This window comes from Petromyzon marinus, chromosome 20 (genome assembly GCF_048934315.1).
Source record: "Petromyzon marinus isolate PM22_M1 ecotype Great Lakes invasive population chromosome 20, UKy_Petmar_22M1.pri1.0, whole genome shotgun sequence".
Classification (NCBI taxonomy): Eukaryota; Metazoa; Chordata; class Hyperoartia; order Petromyzontiformes; family Petromyzontidae; genus Petromyzon; species Petromyzon marinus.
In genome coordinates this window covers 7490766-7514899 of record NC_133686.1, presented here as the reverse complement: position 1 = coordinate 7514899, position 24134 = coordinate 7490766, and the positions used below count along the sequence as shown (strand labels likewise).

At 44.2% G+C, this 24134-nt stretch overlaps 1 protein-coding gene across 2 annotated transcripts in view; it reads right to left on the bottom strand.

Annotated features, from left to right (window-relative positions):
* The window catches only part of LOC116944145 (coiled-coil domain-containing protein 102A-like), a 122190-nt gene that overhangs the window by 85479 nt on the left and 12577 nt on the right, over nucleotides 1-24134 (bottom strand). The window lies entirely within an intron of this gene.

Here is a 24134-nt window from a genome sequence, read left to right as displayed (position 1 = left end):
CAAGAATTTGGCGGGAACCCACTGACCACTCAAGCAACTGTTACTTCTGCATGGTGGACCCTTCCAAACGTCGGATTGGCAATAATGCACCTGCTATCACGTATCCAGACCTTCCTTCATCCATCGCCCCGGTGCGACACTGCCATGAGCTCCCCGTACCCACTCCTCCAGAGAGAGAGCAGCCGTCTTTAGAAGAGAGAAGCAATTCAGAGAGCGAGGAAGACGTAGATCCAGATGACAATTTCAGAGATGGAGCTGAGGAGAGAAACCCATACTAACCCAACCAAAAAGACCTCAACGACTTGATCAGAGATCTTGGTCTCACCAAGTCCAATGCCGAGCTTTTGACGTGTAGGCTCACGCAGTGGAATTTGTTGGATAAAAGTGTGTAAGTCGCAGATCAGAGGAAGCGTCACCAGCCTTTTTACAGCTTCTTGACCCGTCAAGATGGGCTCTGCTTCTGCCACAATGTGACCAGTCTGTTTGAGGCAATGGGAATCGCCTGTAACCAGAATCAGTGTCGCCTCTTCATTGACAGCTCATCCAGGAGCCTCAAATAGTGCTGCTCCATAATGGTAACAAGTACCCGTCTCTTCCCCTGGCTCACTCGGTGCACCTCAAAGAGGATTACAACAGCACCAAGACCTTGCTGGACGTCTTGAAGTATGATGAGTACGGCTGGGAGGTCATTGGAGACTTCAAAATGGTGGCATTCCTGATGGGTCTCCAAGGCGGTTTTACCAAGTTTCCCTGCTATCTTTGCCTTTGGGACAGCAGGGACACCAAGGTGCACAACCACAGGCAGGACTGGCCACAGCGGACCGAGTTCTCTGTGGGGAGGAACAACGTCAAGTGGGAGCCACTGCACATCAAATTGGGCCGTATGAAACAATTTGTCAGAGCTGTAGATAAGGAGTCGGCAGCCTTCAAGTACCTTCAAGACTTATTCCCTAAGCTGTCTGAGGCAAAAGTCAAAGCCGGTGTCTTCGTCGGACCACAGATAAAGAAGATCCTGGAGTGCAATGAATTCCCCAAGAAGCTCACTAGTAAGGAGAAAGCAGCTTGGGACAGCTTTGTCGCAGTGGTTCGTGGCTTCCTCGGCAATCACAAGGTCGAAAACTATGTGGAGCTGGTTGAGACTCTGGTGAAGAACTTCGGCACATTGGGCTGTAGGATGTCCCTCAAAGTTCATATCCTTGATGCTCATCTTGATGAATTCAAGGAGCACATGGGAGCGTACTCGGGGGAGCAAGGAGAGCGCTTCCACAAGGATAAACTGAACTTTGAACGCCGCTACCAAGAATAGTAATAACGAGAACATGATATGAGACTACATTTGGGGGCTGATTCCTGAAAGTGATTTACAGTATCATCGTAAATCTCGAAAAACTACTCACTTCTAAATCTTTTGTCGCAATTTTTGTATTACTTTAGTATAAATACATGTTAATTTTGATTAATATGTAATTTTTTCTGACTTTATGTGAACTAAAAGACACAAATTCGCCCGTTTTATCATTGAAAATAGGTACATTTCAGAATATCACTGTCCTGGTCACAAAAGCAATGTTTGTGGGGAATAATAGCCATTTTCCATACGTTTTAGGCAAGCAATTACGAAATAACACTTACTACCCAGGAACAAAAATTGTGTTACATAGTGTAAAGAGCGGCAATATCAGCGATAAGCACAACCTGATGAGGTTATTGTACGAGTCCATTAAAACAAATGTAAGTTCTACTGGAAAACTACAATTACGATTAATCGATAACGTTTGAATAAGGTCAATGGCACCAAATGAAATTAGTTTCACCGAGCAGCGGATTGATAAAGGGATGCAATTATAATGTGGCATATACATTTATTCAAGGTTGGGGATGTTTTTTTTTTGTTTTAATCTGTCCAATGTATCTCGTTCCATTCTCCACCAGAGGGCACCCAAGGAAGCAAGCGAGCAGAACCCAGAGAACACACTTTGGATGTCGTAAGGTTGGCTTCGGATTTAACACAGACCCGGTGTGCCCTTCACAAAATTGTGAAGGTCATCATTCAAGAACAAGATTTAACATTCGGCGTCTACGTGGTTGTATCTATTTTCAATTTAGTTTACTGGCTGCTAATATTGTCAAAACGGCGTTGTCCGTTTAACAAGGTTGAGTAAATTGATCTAAATTGATGTGTATAGTGCCCTGTAGGTCAGCAGACCTGCAGGGCACTATTTGAAGACTCGCTGTAATTACGTGACAATGATGAGCATTCAAACACGTGGGTCAGTGTAATACATACACTCCCTGCACCGTGTTTGTGGGACTGAGTAAGTGAAACATAATGGCTGCTTCATGCATGCAAAGCCATTTTTGATTAATTATCTCTTGAGACAAGCGATAACGTAGAATTGCATATGCATTCTTAACACGTGGTTGAAAAGCTGTTACATTTATCTGACACAACACAGCACAAACGTAGGGAGTAATGCAGCAAAAGGGCAGAACACACAACCAGCATTGTTACATTCCAAAGACTACGGCGCTATATTTGTCACTCGAAAATGGGATCTGCGCCATCTAATATACACAAAACACTAAGTAAAAATACACAAGTTTAATAATTTACTGTGTGCTGCACGGACAGCTGGTGAGCTGGGTTTTTTTATGCGTTTGCCTCTCGTGGTTAGGTGCAATTTAAAACAAAATAAACGCCCCGTAAAACACCTTCGTGCACCTGTATGTAAGATTTGCAAGGTGTTCGTATCGACCTGCTTATCCGTAGCAGCATTGCCCCCCACCTCCCTCTGCCCCCCCCACCATCTCCCACACATCTAATGGATCCTTCATCGTCGTGCCGCGCTGCGTTTGCCGCACGGCGCTTTTCTCGGACTCGGGGCGGACGAGTAAAACATGAAGAGAACATGCAATGCGCGGCTTCCTTGTGCCGCCCGGCAGCTGCTGCAGCCCACAGATGTGCAGTGACTGTATTAATAAGAGTGCGGGTGAAATAGCTGTTCGTTTCACACCGCTAATTAAAGCGCGGATGTGTGAGTGTGTGTGCTCTGGTATTGCCGAGTGCGAATGCTTTTTTGTCCTGGGGAGCGGTGGTGTAGCGGTTAGCGCTGCGCTGCGCTACGAACCTGGTCCACCCGGGTTCGATTCCCGCTCACGGCCAACGCCGGTGACGGTTATTTGAACCGGTTCTGGGCCTCCCCTAGGTCGACTCCGCCTCTAATGAGTAGCTCGTGCGGCGTGTAAACATCGCCACGGAGGAGACAAAGGCGACTGACTGGGCGTGGTGCTGGCCACCCACCCCCTCGTGTGCTGTTGCCGGCCTTCATAGCTGCTTGCCCCAACGGTCTGTTCAGGCTATACGGGGGATCTTGTATTGCCGAGTGTGAATGCTCTTTGCGGCTTTATTTCTGCTGGTGTTTCGTATTTAATTATTTGACTGTTGCTCTTGAACAGTGGCGACAAGGCTGTTTGAAAAGTGGCATAGACGGGGCAACCGTTTGATCAAAATCAATGTAACAGCAATGAAAATTAAGAATATTTTTTACCCCTTTCTGGCAATAAAACAAGTGTTAAGATGTTCAAATACCAAATAGATACCTTTTTTGCAAGGAATCAAATCTGCATTAACCACACGAACTTATGGTAAAACATGCATACACACGTGCTCTGCTACTTGTCTTTGGAACTGATTGGCCTACACCAGGGACAGCGATCTTCGTGGCCTTGTCTCATCAGTGTCTCAGCAGTGTCTCACCAGAGAACGCCAAAAGGCGAACAGTACAGAGACAATGCACGATCAGAGCACGCGTTGCTCGGCTTGAGCAGGCCCCATGACAAACATTACGTACAGCCCTTTGAGAATGTGTTCCTGCATGAAGGAGTCCCCACGTCGTGTTGGTCACGGGAATTTTGCGATACTGCAGCACACTTGTGCTGGTCAGAGTGAATGACCAGCTGCCAGTCAAAGTTGTCATCCGTGCTTCTTTGTGCCTTGACCTGATGTCTGGCACTCTCTCCTCTACGGGATTCCCAAATCCCTCACCTCCCAACTCTGTGGATCCGGAATGCCGCCGTCAGAATTCTCATCGTGGATTTTTTTTTACATCTACATTAAAAACTCATTTCTTTCGAACCGCTTTTTTTTCCTGTCGAGTTTGGTGTCCTCCACCCGCACCATCCGGCCCCGATGCTGTGACCTCGCCTCGGCCTACCTCTCACGTCGTTTCACCGCTAAGCTTCCGTTCGCGTTCACTCTGCCATGCAGCAGCCAAGATCAGCCTGTCAAAGCCCCCTGCCTGTCATTCTCCGCTCGGTGGAAGATCGCTCCTTCCCCTCTGTTGATTCCGCAATATGGACCCCCCCCCCCCGCCACCAGCTCTGTTGACTCCCCCTGCGCCTGGGGGGGAGGGGGTCAAGTCCAGGCTCAGGGTCTTCCTCTTCACTTCTGCCTAAGACTGTCGCTGCTCTTTAGAATATATGCGGGTGATTATCGTCTAAGTGGTGCGCACGCCACGCAGTGCTTTTAAGCATCTGGAGTCGCAGTTGAAATGTTGTTGTGTAGACGTTTAGGCTAAATGTATACGTAAGGGGCAGAGTGACAATGCAGCAAGGCGGGGGGGGGGGGGCATGAAGAGGGGAGCAGTCGGAGCCAGGGAACGTGACACATGCTGAACTTCTTTCGCACCGTACGTAGCCAACCGTGCTAATCGAAAGGTGTGACTGATGTGATGCTGCAGTTGTTAAGTGTGCAGAGGCCACGGGTCCACACCCCTGCTGTTTGTAGCGCTGGTAATCTATCACACGTTAGTAAAGTACTCTAGATGCTCTTTAATGCCAACATATCTGTTAATAATACGTGAAATTAATTAAAATGGCTTAAATTTCCCTGTCCACTGGGATTTTTTTAGTGCTTATGAATGGTGCTCGCGCGACATTGCCAAGCGGTCGCCCGCTTTGCCAATCCGTTGCAGAGGTCTGCGATTCAAGCCCAGCGGTCGCCCTGGTTAACATTGCGGGTGCTATTACCAAAGGTGCCCGCTTTATGCCCCAGCTGCTTTGAATGTTCGATATCCCGTGACGTCATCCATAAAAGAGTCAGCCACAATGTACCGGCTGCACGGTCCAAAATGTGTTTATATTACTCGCACGTGATTGAATTAGGTAAAACCGCATCGCAACATCGCCCCCCCCCCCTCTCGTACTGGCAGACTACACTCTGTGACACACGGCATCGTATTCATAGCCCTGGGCTACAAGAATGGCACGAAAATCAAATGTACTAAATTACTATTATTATCAACGCTGATTCACGGAGTAATGCACTGGAATCATTGCGAGCATCAAAGCCATTTAAACCCGAATGCAACTGCCATGTTCATTGAGCACAATGTCAGATTCAAACGAATTCTTCAAACTCTAAATATGTATTAAGCCTCATGGTAAAAGCAACCTGACAATAATATTACACGTACACGTTTATGATTAACACCTTGTTAATTAAAAAAATACAATAGAGCTTCCCACCGGCTGAAACAATTGACAGATATTTCCACACTGTCATCACCAAAGACTTATCAAAGTGATCCGAACACTAAAGCCAGTGCAAGTTCCTTGTGGATATATGTCATTGATTTAAGCAGATGTTGAGAACATCTGTCACTTGCGCCCAATTAATGTTGATTATTACAGCGAAGTTGAGAGACTGTGCGCATATCCAGCGTTCAGAATTAACCGAATGGATGGTCTATGAGCTGACATTGTCCAATAGAGACCAATCACATATTTGAGTGATATATAGTGCTTTATTCACGGTCTAGCACTCCCAATTTAATAGAGAAGTTGCCTTGTGCCTTTTATTTAAAAAAAGACATGTCATGTTGACATTAGGAACCACAAAGTCTAGGGGTTCAGCGATGCATCAATGCATCGCGGTCGATTGCTAAGCTCGTAAAATATGTGCAAATGATAATGGAAGAATCGATGTATTACAATTTGAATAGATTGTTCGACGTTATGGGTTCAGGTGACTTCTTCAGCCACTACAGGCCGCTACATTCACCAAAGTGCAAAACAAAAACAATATTCTTAAATGAATTAGTAACCCTGAATGGTGAATTAAGGGGTTGGAGGCGGGGCGGGTATTGTTACACCCTAACGGAGGCTCATCATAGAAGTGACGGAAATCTAAATATAGTCATTTGTTTTCAGATACCCGTTTGAAGCAAGAGGTATAATTTATTAAACGGGTTTCATCATCGCCGTGTGTGGTATGGCTACGACAATACCGTTTGTGTAGCAACGGGTTCCACTGAAAATACTGTGACTTTTTTATGAGTAGCATTCTGAAATATTTCAAATGTTAAGAAATGCAATCAGGCAGAAGCGTTACAGGGAAATAAGAGCTCGGCACAACAGTTGGGCATAAAAAATGTGGAACACCACAAATGTGTCATATTCAAACTTTGGAATTTCGTTAAAGCATTTTGCGCTATGCTGCCTGAGACTAGAATATGACAGCGTTTTTGAAGTTGTTTTGGGAATTGCACTGCTTCACTTAACTAAGTTCCATTCTGGGCTACAATTGTTTTGCTCCAAAAGCATTCATTACAACAACACGCTTACACCAACGCGCGTACTGTATTCACGGATTACCATAAGCGCCGCTTATAAGTGGCAACAGAACAGACACGTGAGATACACAGAAAACCAAACACGCCCATTGCTGGATTGAAATCGGGCACACAGAACGAGGAGACACCTATTGTATATCTTGTTTGCCTCGGTTCCGGACACAGTATTGTGCGAACTAAAGATAAGCCACTTGAAAATCCAGCACGCCACAACATCCCCTGTGAGAATTAATGGGCTGGAAGGATAGAAATAAATAAATGCACATCCCTGTCGGAGGCGGTGAGGCTCAACTCAACCCTCCGGGAGAGGCACGGGTGCGTGGAGGCGTCGAGACGTGAACATGTTACATATTTTACCCTCCCAGTCGACGCGAGAACTGCCTGACTACTGCGTTTGTTATGTTATTTAACAGCTGCCCTGCGTGTTTATTTGCCTTGATGTGCGTGCGAGTGTGCTCGTGTGTTTACGGGGAGAGGTGGCGTAGCGATTAGCGCGCTGCGCTACGAGCTTCGCGACCCGGGTTCGAGTCCCCGCTCACGGCCAACATCGGGGAGGATTATCTGAACCGGTCCTGGGCCTCCCCTAGGGTCGACTCAGCCTGAAAAGAGTACCTGGTGCGGTGTGTAAAAAAAAACATTGCTACTGCGGAGACAAAGGCGGCCGGGCGTGGTGTTCTGGCCTTCATAGGTGTTCGCTTTAGGGCTATTGAGGCCCCTCAATGCCACGAGAAAGGAGATTCGAAAACAGGCACCTGGATTCGATTCCGGGCCATGGATAAATAACGTAGGTGGCAATTGGTGTCTAAAAGCTGCCCTCAAAACTCCTCTAGGTTGACTCAGACTTAAATGAGTATCCGGTGCAGTGTATAAACATTCGCACTTTGGGGGCAAATTCGGTGGGGTCTGGTGCATCCCCCGTACCTCTGATTAGCACGGTTGGATACTATTGTGCGAAATAAGTTCAACATACCTGCCTTGATGGTTGCGAGCTGGGAACTCTTGTGACCATGGACCATGGTCACAGTTAGCGGAAGATACTGGCAACAGTTAAAAACATTCATATACTGGCAGCAGTATTGTTTTCTCTCGCTCGTGTTTATCACTCGCTAATAGACAATTAGGCAAATACACTGCAATACGACTTAGAAGACCACGGGGCTGAGATATACATATATTTATCATAATTTGCGCCAGTCATAGGTCACTGGAATGCTTAATTAACAATCTCAGTGGGATTAAAAGAGCAAGGCCCCGTCTCTTAACACAGCCCAGTGCACACATGGCGAAGGACGGGGGGAGTCTTAAACCCACAAGCGGCCAGAAGTTAAATTGTCCTCCACGCCAGTGTGGGCAAAGTCACAGGCGTAGCGAGCTAAGCCACAGGACATCCTGGCCCAGACTGTTATCGCAAAGGGGAAAGAAAAAGTATCCCAGACCATGGGAGCCACATTAGAGGAGGGGCATTTGTACACTTTGCATTGTTGGCAGTTTCCATGCACTCGTGATAGAAGATGACGAAGCAAGAAGATGTTTTCTCCTGATAGGCACGAACAAATGGCAACCATACACTGTTGGTGCCTTTGCGATTGTCCAAGTCCGTACTCAAGTAAACACATCAAACTAAATTCGGTTGGGCGGGGGGGGGGTAACATGATAAAAAATATTCCTTATCGCTTAGATAGAGAGAAAACACCCACCCATAGAGGCGGAGGGAGAAGCGAGAGAGAGGCAGAGAGGGGCAAAGTGGAGACAGTGAGAGACACACAGATTAAATTAAACGTCCAGAGACATACTGAGAGACAAAGGAAGACTGATTGAGAGAGACAGGGAGACAATGACAGGGAAAATTAGATAGATACATGCCGGTTTATTGTAAAAAATACAAGATATATTATTTACCTTAAATTCCAACTCAGCCGCAAACCTAATTAGACATTCGAAATTTTGCCAAATAATAAAGAAATATTACCCATTGCATCCCTAATTAACCCCCCCCCCCCATAGATATGTAGCCACGCTGGTAAAAACTCGAGTGTATTACTTTAATGTTTTAAAGTGTGATTAAGAACATCAATGCTTCAGTTATTATAATCGAGCACTGCAAATGCTACAAAACCTGAATTAACATGGGACCACATAGCAACCATGACATTAGGTCGCTGTGACTTTTTTGCGTCTCATTTTCTGAGCTTTTTGTCTGCCCTTCCTGCATATGCTAAATACTCGCAGTCATTCATTCAAATCTAATTCTACATTATGTATAATATTAGGCTTTTAAGATTCATAGACCTCTGGTAGGCGTCCTAGAAGATGGTTCAGAATGTCTTATCAGCTCACTCTGTCACTCATATACTCACTCCCAACACCCTATTCAACACTCTGTTCAACCAATGACCACGTACAACAATACGAGTATCCAGTAGAGAAAATTAGAACACACTTTCAGCAGGCAACGTGGAAGAAAATAACAGCGACAATAATTAGAGATGATCGTCCAACCAAAAGGGACAAAGAAAATATAAGGAAAATATAACCTCTATGTTATAATAAAATAAATGCAAACTGCGTTCAGTAGGGCAATTCAACCTGCAATGCAAATTAAAACACCTCAAGATCGCAAGATACAATGTCCACTTTTGGACACTAAGCAGTGGAAAATATTCGTAACAGCCCTTGCTCACTCGCTGTGACTGTTGACAGCCAGCGGCCACTTCCACAGCAGTAAATTGCACAACGTGACGGCTATGAATTATGTCCGCTGTCTTATTTCGGTGTTTGATGCTGCAGTGTTGGGTGCTGCTCCGCGCTCATCACGCCATGCTCCACAAAAGCGGTTTGGAGGTAAAAAAAAAATCCGCGTTCGTTTCTCATTGCCCGTACTCTTATACGCCAGAGGCGGTAAAATAAAAAAATAATGTTTTAGATTCATATTTATTGCATTTGTACCAAATGAATATTTAAACTTATTTTAAAGCTTACATTTTAATGTCCTCGTATAAATATACTGGACAGTCCTGTAAACTGCTGCCGTCTGGGAAACCAGCTCCCGAAACGACGACATCACTTGCTTGGTGTGAGCAACTTGCCTCCGGTTACTCTGAAAGAGTCAAGAAAATCAGGCATAGCCATTCTGCCTTCTGACTCTGGCGCTCCTATGCTGTGTCTTTCTGTCTCACAACCACGTTCCCTTCATGTCCATCAGCCTCCCACCGTAAACAACATCGCAACAATCATCGCCAAGCCAGAGAAAATCTTGTTCCATCCTCAATATTTTGCCCACCAAACTCATCCCTCACTGATTATCCACCCCGACGGACGATGTTACCAATTTCGTCAACGCCTCACTCTTATTCAGTACCGTTCTCCAATCTCTCAAGTCCGCTGCTGTTACTGTCATCTTTAAAAAAACCCACACTAGATCCCAAACATCTCCAAAAACAATCCATTTTAACTCAAACCCTCCTTTGTTTGGAACATTCCCATTAAAGGTTATCTTCTCTCACCTCTTCAAACAACTTTCCCTCCATAGCCACCATGACCCAGTACGCTATGACCGTTTCTACTTGAACTGTCTGTGTGGTAAAAACATTTTTTTCTTCAGTCCACGGATCCCTCTTACTTAGTTCTCCGAGACCTTACTGCTGCTTTTGACACTATATACCACTGTCTGCTTTCATCAACTCATTTCTTAAGAACTGCTTTTTGTGTTTAGTTTGTTGTCCTTCCCCTGCACCTCCGGTTAGAATGGTTGGCGACGTATGGCGTGAAAGAAGTTCAACATGCATGTTTTCATTACAATAGTTCCCATAAATCTGTTTCATATCTCTCAGACTTAATTGTAATTGTGCTATGATCAGACTAAAAATAATCTGCCCGAGTCGACTTGTACTACAAGAAATATATTATTGAATGATGATTTACGCGTGTAAAATATTTTTTTTATATCTCACGTGACGCAGTTGTTTGTATTTTGATTTCTGTTTGCTTCATTTTATTTGTATTGTGTTTGTGTCATTTCGATGACCAAGGTCACCCATGCAAATAAGACTTTCCTGGTCTCTTGAGTTCTCACCTGGTTAAAACAAAATAAACTTGAGAACTTGCAACTTGCTCCCCTTACGATGCGTCATTAACATCTAAGTAACTATGCCACATGTCTCAAATAAATCCTTTGTTTACAATCAAGGGGCACACCTTTGTACTATCATGTCCTACAAGGATAACGTAATGGCTGGCAGATCATGTTGAGTTACCTCTACGTTGGTCTGGAATGCTCTGCCAGGTGACCTTCGACCCATCCTTTCTCACGAAACAAAAACAAATATTTCGCCTTTGGGACTTACACCAAAAGCCACTGGCAGCCTCGACATTTGAGCCACGGCAAAGAAATATGGCACTGGACAATAAAAACATGTTTTTATTGTTGATATTGGCCCTCTTCTATTTTTAATATATCTTCTCCAGTGAGGCCAAATTATATCCAAGTTTAATATTGGACAAAGCTGTCACCATCACATCCCTCTCTGATGTGGTCTCACCTTGGTATGGTTATACCTTTATCCAGTAAAATGTTACCAATATTGATATACTTATCATCAGCAAAAGCCCACATTGCATCACACAAACTGACATTACACTGGCAAAGAGTCTGCAAAGCCTCGATCCTGAGCTCTCATTCTCTGCTCACATAGCTCAACTCCGCAGAGCTTCATACCTCCATCTGCGCGACATTGACCGCGTCTGCTGCTGACACCCTCATCCATGCCTTCATCACCCCTTGATTTTATGACCGCAATTATCTCCTCTGTGGACAGCCCAAATCCCTCATCTTCAAAAACAACACTGCCAAACCTCTCACTCACACCTGTAACATGAGTACATCACCCGATACTGGCTCACAATCAGTCCCTGATAAACTTTCAAGATCACTCTTACCAAATGCAAGGTCCTACATGAACTCATCCTTACCTACCGTTCCTCTGTTACCTCACTCTGCTCCCCTCCGTGCTCTGTCCACTCAAGCGACCGATAACATCCGTCAAAGGCCGCAGTCAATCTTCCCTCGTGTGTTGCTCTCATTGACTGGAGCTCTCTTTCCCCATCCATGTGTGCTGTTCACCACCTGTCCACGTTTAAATCCAGGTACAAGGTCTCCAGGTACAGGGACAGAAAGTTATAGAAGGCATGAGCAACCACCACAATTTTTCACCTCCGATGCTACACTAGAGAAGACAGGTCCACAATAGCTTTCCACACCTTACTGCAAAGCTCCGCAAGGCCGACGAAATTATTTGATGTCAACTTGCCCCAAGTACAGGATGGTCCATGCCTCATATTGACAGGAGCTAGAACCAGTGCACTGGACTCCATGTATGCTAGAGTTTAGCGGTGCTGGTCTAGCTCCCGGCAAGAGGATTGACATCTGCCTCTCCTCAGTGAGCATTCAAACACGCCACGTGGCAAACAGACGTGTCTGCAAGCTCCATGAGTTGTGGGGGGCCGTGGAGGTGGGGGGGGGGGTGTTCAGTCCATTGCTCCAGAAAAAGGGGTGTGACCAGGGAAGGTCATAGGCGTCTGTTTCCTCTGGTCCTCCAGCACACGCGTATTTAAAGGTCGCTTTGGTGGTTGTCTGGTGATTAAACAAAGGCAGAGGGCTTTGTCACCAAACGGGGGTGCCTGCTTGTCACGATGGTGAATGTAAGCGCGCCGCAAAGGTTAATCAACCAGCTTTTCATTCCATGAGAAATGAGGGTTGTTTTTGTCAGCAATACATATAACAGAGGCAAAGGTCCCCCATATAGCCTTAACAGACCGTTGGGACAAGTGCTGTTGGAGAGCAGCCTTATAACTATCCATTTGTCGTCTTCCTTTTATGTATTCATTTAGTCTATCATGACGACTGCACTGTGGCAGGAATCCACTGCATACAAGTCAAAGAATGGAAGGGAAACCATTGTCGAAGCACATAAAGGTTTGACGGAACGCGAGAGTATATTCGCTTCAAGGTTAGCGCCGGCTTACTTTGAGCAATCACAATGGGTACTCGTGTGCAAGCCCGGTATTTAATTGCGAATCAATGATCAACTTTTCAAGGGTGTAAGTGCGAGAGTTAGCAACACAATAATTTGAGGATACCCATCGACGTTCTTGACGTTCGGATCGCTAACACCCGCCATGCGCCGCCCAGTCTCTGGGACAACGAGAGCTCAGCAGCTGAGCAGCAGCGGTGCCAGCAGCTAAAGGGGAAAGAGAATAATTGCTCTGCGTGCCACACGCGCCTCCAGGCTCGCGGAGGGCCACAGCACTGCCACTGCTGGGTTCGTCGGCGCTTGCTTCCACGCTCTGCATCTCGCATGCCCCCATTGCAGACCGATTGTTGAGGGCGGTGGCGGTATTCCAGACTCGTGACCTTTGACGCCACCCCACCAGGACGCCTCCGTCAACCGGTGGGGGACACTCAACTGGTTGGGCCGCGATGGTCGTCGCCGCCGTGGTCGGCGTCGCGTTTCTGATGGTGACATTCAGGGCTTTGCTGCCGACAATCATTGCCGTTGCAATTTCTCATTTCTCCAGGTGGGCTCATCCGTGTTCAATTTTCGAAACTCCTTTCTTCGAAAAAAATGTCCTCGTTATCTCCACGTCCCTGCTGGCTGAGACCTCGAGCAAGATGCTCTCCTGTCGTTTCCCACAATCCCCTGTCTCCTAACCAACATTTGCATTAAAGTCACCCCACGAATTGCGAAGTTCATTAATTTCTCAACGTGGATGTAGTCTACTTCTACGGTTTTTTTTTGCATGGCTTGCTGTTGGAGCATAGATTTAAACAACCTTTAACTTGCTGTTTGCGCGAGTTTGGGAAGACGCCTACGTAACAAGGGGATGCACCACGACGGTCCCCAAATTGTAGTTTATTTCAGTGTAAATGACTAAAATCACAGCGACTATATCAATTGACTGTGACAGTAAAAGTACGGTCGTCCAACAATAATACAAAACACTGCTAATCATGTTTCAGTGAGACCGAAATTACTACGATCGGCAGGCCACGTGTGGTGTGGTGGGGTGAAGCGAGGGCGCTCCCACTTTTCCTATATGTCTGGCAAGCATGGAAGAGTAGGCCAAATAATCCTCGAAGAGTCACGACAGTTCCCACCAGCTGAGGGCCTTTTCTCTCGCAGTGGCATGAGCAAGGACTTACAGGGCTGCACCTTTGCCACCTTTAGTGAACTGAATCTAACCTATAATTTGATATTATTAGAATTTCCACGGATGATAGGAACAGTTACACCTAGCCACCAAATGTACTATTACTCATTGCAACTCTAATACAATATTGACAAAATCGCTATTACTTGACTGTTACTACATTTTCTACTCTAGATTGTAATGAAAACAAATCTGGAAACTGCTACATTTAAAATTATAATTTTTTCTAGATTTATTAAAAAGTATATTATTTCCTATTGAATTATATTACCATTATATTGCTTCATAACCATTTTTTATCCGTTCAAATTGATATCTCAGTGAATTAATTCAAATGCCAGGCTTAAAGGAAAGCACAAAAACTCTAAAATATTAAATATTTTTCGCTAAGACTGTAAAACGATGCAACGAGCTTTTAACTATAACATTAATACGCAGACATAATTTTTCACACATTGCAAAATTTTACATCCCTTACATGCTCTCTCTCTCTCATGTAACAAAGGCAGAAGGACAATCTGCAGTCCATATAAAATCTGGCAAGGTTGACGGCACTAATTGACACAAGTTGAAAAGGATGCTATTGTTTTTTTCTGAAAAAAATAAATTATGACCATACAGCGACGACAAGGGAGGACAAAGGGCTCCCTCCGTCTTCACTCTCCGCCGGTGAAATTGAAGAATTTTCCAGACAAAAGGAGGCTCGCGTAACGTGTGGACACGTGTAGGCACGGGCAGCACAAAGATGAGCAGGGCATTACTAAGCCCTCCCAGTCTCCGACAGCATTTCTCGTGTCCATTTGCTTTTAAGGTTTTACTTACATGGCTTACATATCCCAGTCGGGTTGAGTTTTACTACTATTATGATTAATATTTCACTTTAAAACATTTTGCTAAAAGCAAGACCCATCAACGAGGTACATTTCCATTGTGAATGCATTATCCTACGGTGCTGATATTCGCCTGTGTAAAATGGAAAGTGCGTTGTAACAATAATCATGATAGTAACGTGATTTTCACTCATCAATTACAGATATCTGTTAAAAGGGGCTCAACTGGAAAACACAGCAGAATAAGTACAACTCGGACAGCTATTGAAGGTGCACCAACATTAAAATGAATGTGGACCGGTAATGAAATTGAAAATAAAGAGGTGAATTGAGAGAGGATTGAGTGCAATTAAAATATCTGAACTTCATAGTGATAAGTAATATACCAATATGCCTAAAAGATACGGTGTTTAATTAGTGTGCACTACCTGATATTGCCGACAGTTCAGAAACGTGATCATATAAAAAGGAACAAAAAACTTAAAATGACCAAACAACGGGGAGAGATGCATGCTGGGAATTCTTAATCAGAATCTTTATGAGAATCTTTATTTATCTTGGAGAAATCCGATGAGCTATGAAGCTCTCTTGCACAGATATCCAGTAGGAGGCGGGTCAGCAAGTTACAACACCAAGCAATACAAACAAAACGATATTAGTCCAAAAATGAGAAAAGGTAAGCAGATCATTGAGAGAGAAAGTGGAATAGTGATTTGAAAACAGATGCAGGTAAATTTTCGATTTAAATCTTTCGTGACTGCAGGTATTCATATTCTTGTTTCTTTCGGTAAAGTCACGTAGAAGGGGAAATAATAAAATAATACAAATTTAACAATAAAATTCTCACGACGTTTCAATTAAACACAAGCAATCATCATCAGGTGTGAAAACCACAGCAAGAAAATTTGAAAAAAGTGGCGGTTTTTTTATTTCTTGCAGTGGTTTATCGCGCCTGATGATGATTGCTTGTGTTGCAATCGAAACGTCACGATAATTGTACTGTTTTATCTGTATCATTGTATTATTTCCCCTTCTACGTGACTTTACCGAAAGAACCAAGAATATGCAGGTTAATTACATAATTCAAACTTTTTATTAAAGTGGGCTTGATAGTCGATAGTCAAGTTGAATGATGGACTGGCAGACAAGGAATGGAATTCATCCGATGGCATGTACACTGAGGAGATGGAGCGATGAAATCAACTCGTGCGCAGGTGCTAGGATGATGGTTATATTGCAAGATCAAGAGACATTGCAACGGCTTTGGGAGCTATTCATCTTGCTGCATGGTTGATGATGAGGAATATTATTTGATTAAAGTTATACCTTGAAGCCATGTTTGTGAATGTTTATCGTGAGAAAACACGTGTTTTTATTCATTGATTTTATTTTGGAAATCATCGTCGTATGTCAAATGTAAACATTTCTGCGAACACACCAGCCACAAAAAGTATAATTTGATCTCACGAATATTTCGGAATCGTTCGCACCTGCTTGCGGTGAAAACCACATGCAAGGGCAGTGAAATAAAAACACAATGGTCTCATAACGACGACGTCGGTGTTTCAGCCTGCAAGGCCTTCAGATTTTAAACATATGCAAGAGAACAGATGTGAGCTTTCCCACACCCTTCACGTGAAGCGATGATTTTTTGATTGCTTCGTATGTCGAGACAATATCTACGGTACATCATACTGTGTACATTATTAATGCAATATGTGGTGTGAAACCATCTGTGTAAGGATAAATAAAAACATAATGCAAAGCAACAGAGCTGCCATGTCTTTGACGTCATAATGACAAGAGTGTATTTGAAGTAAGCATTATTTTTTCGCCCCCAACAGACATTATTTCCAAAAACACATTTCAAAGCAACCGATTGTGTTTTCATGTGGTACGGTGCCCGACGTTTCTCTCCCAGGATGTTTTTTTTCTTTCTCAGAAACTACAAAAGTTCCCAGCACGTGAAACGAAACGTCGGACATAATGCTGAACAACACGCAGTACGCAACACGCAAACACGTCTGAGAGCTGTACGGCAAGAACCGCAAACACCTACACGGTGCGTTAAAATCTATTTTTTTTCACGCAACAATTCATCTCTCTCCTAATAAATATTTCTATAGACCTCACCCGGCACCCATTAACACCAACACGCACGGATGTTCTTTCCAGATCAGAAAATAAAACCAGGGGACTTTCATTTTCATATCCGGTGTTATATCTGATTATAATTGGTGCAAAGAATGAGTGAGAGCTGTCTGCTCACTCGCAGTGTTGTATTAACACCATGGCAGTGCGGTGTATGCCGATTAAGGGTGGAATATTTGATGGCACATTCATCATTAATCCAATTTATTTGATACCAGTACAACACTTTTTGATTATTCACAGATATGATGCTAATTATGGCTGATGTTAAAATCAATTATATTTGCTTCCTCGTCCAAATATAAATAATGCAGAATTAGAATCTTTATTTAAATCTGGAGGAATCTAATGAGCTATGAAGCTTATTTTCACAGATGTCCGGTATGTACTGCACGTTGCCAACTGTGCTAATCGGAGGTTCGGGGGAAGGACAACAAACTAAACAGTAAATCAGTTCTAAAGAAACGAGTTTTCAATCTAGATTTGAAAGAGCATAGCTCCAGTGGCTTCCTAATATCGGAAAGAAGAGCGTTCCAGACGGCCGCAGAAGCGCATCTGAAAGTGCGCGATGCAGCGACCGCCATCTTTGTTCCATGGTTTGTCAAAAGTTCGATGGCTCGCTCGTAGGGACGGGTCAGAAAGTTACAACAACAACAACTTTTGCATGTGCACATGTGGCTACATTGATGTCACGACCTCACTCGAACGTTGTTTCACTCGATCAAGGGATACACGCTAATTTGGCATTGCCGTAAAACCACTATGGAGTGGTTTGCACACACGGACCGGGAACCTGTGTTCGATTGAAACCATCGGCTAACCCCAGTGGCGAGTGATATCTGAACTACTCCTAAGTAATCCCCCCCCCCCCATCTTTTCACCAACGCACGACTAGCAGTGGCGAGATGTCAACTGCCTCGCCTGGTACACAGGAGGTCGTGGGTTTGATCCCAACTCCGACGCTTGCTGTATATTTGGAGTTTTCATGCTCTCCCAGTGGTCGCGTGGATTTTTCTCCGGGTCCTCCGGTCTTTCCCTACACATTTAAAAACACGCGTTTAGAGTATTTGGCTGCGATACATTTCCCACGAGATAAGCCACCTTCGTTGAGCTATCATTTGTGGCCAGATCGCTTCCGAAAAAAGAGCTATATAGCTCAGTGGGCCTTCTCATGATAAAGATAAAAAATATATTGATAGGACTATGGTTACACAACCCCCATGACTTATACTGCATGGGGAGGGCTTCATCCAACGGGAGATTGGCTATCGTACACGTAGTGTTTAAGGCCCCATAAGATCCCTAAGCAGATTGAAGAGCCTTCAACACTTCACTTGCTTCCCAGTTCACCACGCCTTGTGCTACAGTGCATGAAAAGCAGCACTAGGAGGTGGGGAGATTTGCGAGGGAAGAGATGCATTAATCCCAGCAAACCATATTGAAAAATAAAAAAATAGTCTTCATTCTGTTACACACATTCAAATGTTATTCTCCTTGAATTAGTTTCAGTTGTTTTTTTTGGTCCTGATTTCTCCTCTGCACTTACTGCATTAAAATTAATTTGCCGGTAACAAATATATCCATACGACTTAAAGCTTTCGTGACTGCAGGAATTACTATTATTTGGGTCTTTCGGTAAAGTCACGTAGATAGGTTCAAATAAAATAACAAAAAATAACAAAAAACATAAACAGTCTGCCTCAGCAGCTTTCCCCCTATTTTTTCCTCCTGATGACGATCGCTTGCATTGTGATCGAAACGTCGTAGCTTTTTGTACTTTTCTTGTTATTTTCTTTGAACCTATCCAAGTGACTTTACCGAAATAATGTGATTTGTATGATTCACAGTTAATCGATGAGCGGGCCGTTTGTGTCTCTTGCAAGACATCTGGTTAGTGTGGAAGAGTAGGCCAAATGCTCTCACGAAGCATTTCCGTCAGCAGTGCCATGAGCAAGTAATTGCAGGGCTGCACCATTACCTGTACCTTGTTTGTATAACTTCTTTCGCACCGTACATAGCCAACCGTGCCAACCAGAGGTTGGCTACGTACGCTACGTACGTACTTGCATGTACGTACGTACCTTGCATGTTTCATACGTTTTTTTGGAGAAATCATGAAATCGTCTTCATCACCAACAATGATGGCACATTGCAACAGTTAATGTGCGAGGTCTGCTTTTCCGAGATGCGAGCCTGAGCAGCCCGTTATTACATTTTTGGGGAAATTAAATTGATGGTTTGACAGTGGTGTGCACCCGTCTACGACATGTGAAAATAATATGCAAAAGGTCTCCATCAACCCCTTTTTTGTCGTAACATTCCACACACTTCCTGCAAAATGTATTGTATCCGGCATAAAGAGGTAGAGCATACATAATTATTCATTGCAGTAAGAGTAGCAATGTCTTCCAACCATGCCATAACAAAAAACGTTGTCGTAATGCCATAATTGTAGAAGCATTTCTTGTGAATGTATCACCGTGTAAGCAAAAAAAATGTTTTTGAGTAGTAATTGTTATTTCTTAATTGCGTATGCCTCAAAAGTATAGAAAACGGCTATTATTCCCCACAAACTTTGCTTTTGTGACCAGGACATTGATATTTTGAAATGTATCTATTTTCAGTGAGAAAACGTGGTGTGCATTTGTGGCTTGCCTTCACATAAGGTCCTGGTCACAAAATCAAAGCTTGTGGGGAATAATAGCCATTTCTTTTTGACTTTTTAGGCATAAGCAGTTAAAAAAAATAACAACACTTACTACCCAGGGACAAAAATCGCGTGACATAGTGTTGTTTCTCAAACGAAGGGAGGTGTCACAAATGCTCAGAATTTTAAACAGGGAGAATAAAGACGCTGCTGAAATGTTTCCCGTCCTGGATTATTGCTTTAATCTTGGCCAATTTTTTTATGTTATCGTCACTGTTGGTGCCTTTGGAGACGGAAACATTGCTTATTTAATAATAGAACAGACAGTGCAAAGCAACACGGGGATAAAAGTTGGAGGCCAGTTTGGCGCTGTGGGGCACACGGGGTGTGTGTGTGTGTGTTGCGAGCGTTAGGGAGCGAGCTGAATACAACCCGAGGAAAAAGCCGATCGGCAGACGCAGCCTGACTATTAAAATGACATTCCACATTGCGGCGCCTTTGGAAGCAAAAATAATAATAATAATAATTATTATTATTCACGCCGACGTTACCAAGCTGACAATTCGTGCAACAATGTGAGCGACTTTTAAGATATGTGTGGGCTGTGCGAAGGTCTATTGCGTGATGATGTTTTGCACCGCAAATGGACCGACGGGTGTACCCTTGTAAAACATACACTCTATATTGGAGCCAGAAACAGTGACACGGCCGGGCATTTTGTAATCCGGCACTTTTAGAGGCGAGTGTTTGGGGAAACTCACAATTGTATGAAACTCCCAAGCCCAATGGGCTGTGAGGTGATCTGGAGATGGCTCTATAGCAGCCGGATTGAATCCATGCGCGAGCAGCTTTGAGCATTATCCGCTCATGAGCATGTTTTTTCTCTGTACGTTCCGGTTTCCTCCTATAAGCCAAACACTCCTTCATGGAATTGGCCAATTATCCCAATTATCAAAAATAACACTTGCAGCAACATATGTATGGGGTACAAATGGAAGGAGGCTTCTCTGCCGGCTACGAGTAGTGGCGATCGCGTCCAACAATGCCACTACACATGTACAGATAGATAACTGGAAAAAAAATAAGTTACAGCTGCTGTAAACATGGGGGGAGGGGGATTCTTTACTGGACATCAGAAATATACAAATGTAAGTGGGATCACGAACACATCAGTGAGTGTGAAAAGGTCGGACTGGAGAACGTCTATGATGAAAATAACATTTAAACTCAGCGAACGAATAATGCACAAGATGTGGTGGGTGGTTAATTGGTCTGGGCGGATATGCGATGGTCTGATTTGTGGCATCATCATACTGCGTTGGTCTTGCATATTCGTACCCTTCATTTTCTTCACAGAAATCACAAATTCTTCGCAGTCGACCAAACACACTCGCCTATATGTACGCTGAACTTCGTTCACACCGTACGTAGCCAACCGTGCTAATAGGAGGTGCGGGGAAAGGACAACACCATAATCACAAAAAGCAGTTCTGAAGAAATGCATTTTAAATCTAGATTTAAAAGTGCAGAGATTTAAAAGTGCATAGGTCCAGTGGCTTCCTCATATCGGAAGGAAGAACATTCCAGACGGCTCCAGATGCTAAGTCAAAATCCGGTGTGAGGATGACCAAAGTGTGCGTGATGATAATTTATGCTCTGTGACGAGATCAGTAAGCTGTTGTGATTCATTTGTGGCGAGAACTTTATGCGTTCGTTCAGCAACCAGAAGCCAATGCAGCTCGGCGGGCACCGGATGGACACGATCGGATCTTGTAGTGCCCGTCGCGACACGCGCCAAAGAATTGGGTACACGATGCAGCTTGCTCATGTTTTTTTTTTTGCCAGACGTCCCGTAGCGTAGTGCGTTGCAATAACAGAGACTTGTCGTAAGTACGTTACACGCCACCGTGTTGGCTACGCCACGACTCAATAGTGGCCGAGTGTGTCACAGAGGCTTGACATGAAAATTGCAGACGCTGACTACAACCACCACCCTACATCTGCCTAGCGTCTGTATGCGGAAGCTGACCCTTTAATCAAAGTTTGATCCGTTTTTGTCACTCCGGAATTTCATTTCATTGTTGCGAACGGAGCAAGGAACGCGCGTCGCGTTGGCACGGCCTTGAACCCGCGCCTCCCGGGAGGGGTCTCTTCGGCTTGCTGAGCGGCGCTTTGCGGTGGCCGCTCAAAGTCTGGCGCGCGATCCGCTCGGCAGAGTGAGAGCTGAGCCGCGAAAGTTGGGGAAATCGAGCGAGAAAAGACGAGGAGGGGTGCCGTGAAAGAGATGGCGAGTGCGTCGAAGGCGTCGCTGCGGTGCGCTCCGTGCGAACTGTTTGTCGCGCGGTCGTGCACTCGCCGGCGATGTGCGACGATTCTGCGTGGCATAGTCGGCCCTGGGGACAACACCCACGCCTGGCGTGGGTTCGATTCCCCCGACCTGGACGCCTCCCCGTGTGGGATTCGTATTCTCTTCCCCTGTTCTGCGTGGGTTGTCTACGGTTTCGCCAGTTTCATTCGTTGTCAATGGAATTGGCAATCGGTATGTTCGCTTTTTTTTATAATTTTACGTATCAAATTTGGTATTACAAATAACTTCATCCTCTTGTTTGCATATTTTATCCCAATGAACCTTTAACAATTGCCCGAGGTAAACACCAGTTCCTACTTGCACTATAGAGGGATTTTTGTTTAAAGAAATGGATGATAAACACACCTTTCGTCGATTGTATCACATATTGGTTCTCACATACATGACATTTCTATACAGACACACATTCTTAGGTGGTCATTATTTTTCGAAATACTTTCTATAATTGGGATTGTTTCTTGTCGTTGAATTTCGCATAACCGTGAAATGATACTGGTAGGAACGAAGTTGTAAACTGAGTGTACCAGCCTGCAATAGATTAGTGTGTCCGTCCGTCCGTCCCCTTTCAATACTTTAACGAAGTGAAATCTCGTGCTGTTGGGTGTAAAATCAGCAATAGACAGCGCAGAGACTTGATATGTCTTATTGCACCCAACATTTGGAAGTCACATTATCTCATTTGCGAACTTCGCTTTTGGGGATGTGGCAAATTCACACACAGCCCACAGCCGAATACCATTTGCGAGGCGAAGTTCGAAGGCACCGTGACGTTACTTTGCCAATGTTCCTACCAGCCCACCCTGCAGGGACCTGCTTGCCTAAATCAAAGGATGCTTCAGTATCGCTATCATGGTCCTAATCTTAATTATGACCGTACAATACTATTGCATGCTCACAAATAGTATATACTTTGTGTAGAACGTGTGCCCATAATAATAAAAGGATTTTATAATCAAATTAAACATTTTTTTAGAGCGTTAACAGATCATTGCAAATTGCAAGTTAAGCCATAATCATATTTTCCTTAAATTTGTAACACATTTGCCATTAGAGGGGAAGATGGTAATTACTTGGGGAGCGACCTCCACAGCATGAAGTGTTTGCTAGATATTGCGTAAATTTACTCGTAACAAGTGAATAGCTATAGAAGGGTGTGCACGTGTGCGTACTGTATAATGCCGAATCGTGAAAATGGAATTCAAATTTTTTTTGTGGTTGGGGAAAAAAAAATCATCATACGTAAATCCAACGGAGACTGAGAGAGAGAGAGACAATTCTCTTTTTAAATGTCATGCTTTCATATTGCAATCAGTTTGCCGCATGCTTTTCTGGAATACAAATGCAGCAGCCAAATGTGACCATGACTTATTGCTATACAGTGTCCTTGAACCAATGAATGCTCGCCGCGACCAACAGGCAGATTGCTGATTATATCCGTTGTTCTGCGAGTAACAGAGTTAATAGGTCAGCGTATCCGGGGATTTACAATTGCTGCTGTATTCATGTGAAAGGTATAGAGTCAGGGGCGTAATAAACCATTGCGAGCAATCCCAGGATGGCCATAATGTTAATTTGCATTCCACCTTGGTAATGGGGTGTTTGCTTTGCATGGCATTAGCCAAAATACATGGGTGCCAGCATGCCCTTCATATAAATGAAACGCGCCTTCGTGAGCACGGTCGCTCTAATATTCTCTGCAAGCCACATGCATGCGAGAGTGAATAAAGCAGAGAGGGGTTTTTTTTAATGAAGACAAAACGCCCGTTTTACACACGGTATGAGCGTGGGGGGGGGTTCGCGCTGTCGCATGTAAGCCCCGAAGCTTAGACCCCTGTAATCCATGTGCACACAACTGTCGGCCAAACTCGTCTTGTCATATCAATTGACTGAATAAACACAAAAATTCGGCCAGGATAAATGTAAATTTTTTTTTTGCTATGAATTTTTGCGTGATCGTTCCATGTTTTGTGCGTCGCAGAGTCGAGGGGGAAAATGTGCCAACCTTTCTCTTAACTTCTCCAATCGTCCGTTTCTTGTGTCTGGAGCAGAAGCATCTCAAGACAGCCTCAACACGTAAACTACGTGATCCACTTAAGCTGTCATTTACATTATTACTTGCGAAGGACAACAATTTACTGAACGGTCCCATGTGCGGTATATATCCTGCGGAGTTTATTTTTTCACGTGCAATTATAACTCTATGAATATTGTCTGCCTGAGACGTCGCTTACATATAAGTGCACTGTCAAATATGCATAATTTGTCTGTATTTCAGATAAAAGCGACAAGATGTGAGTCTT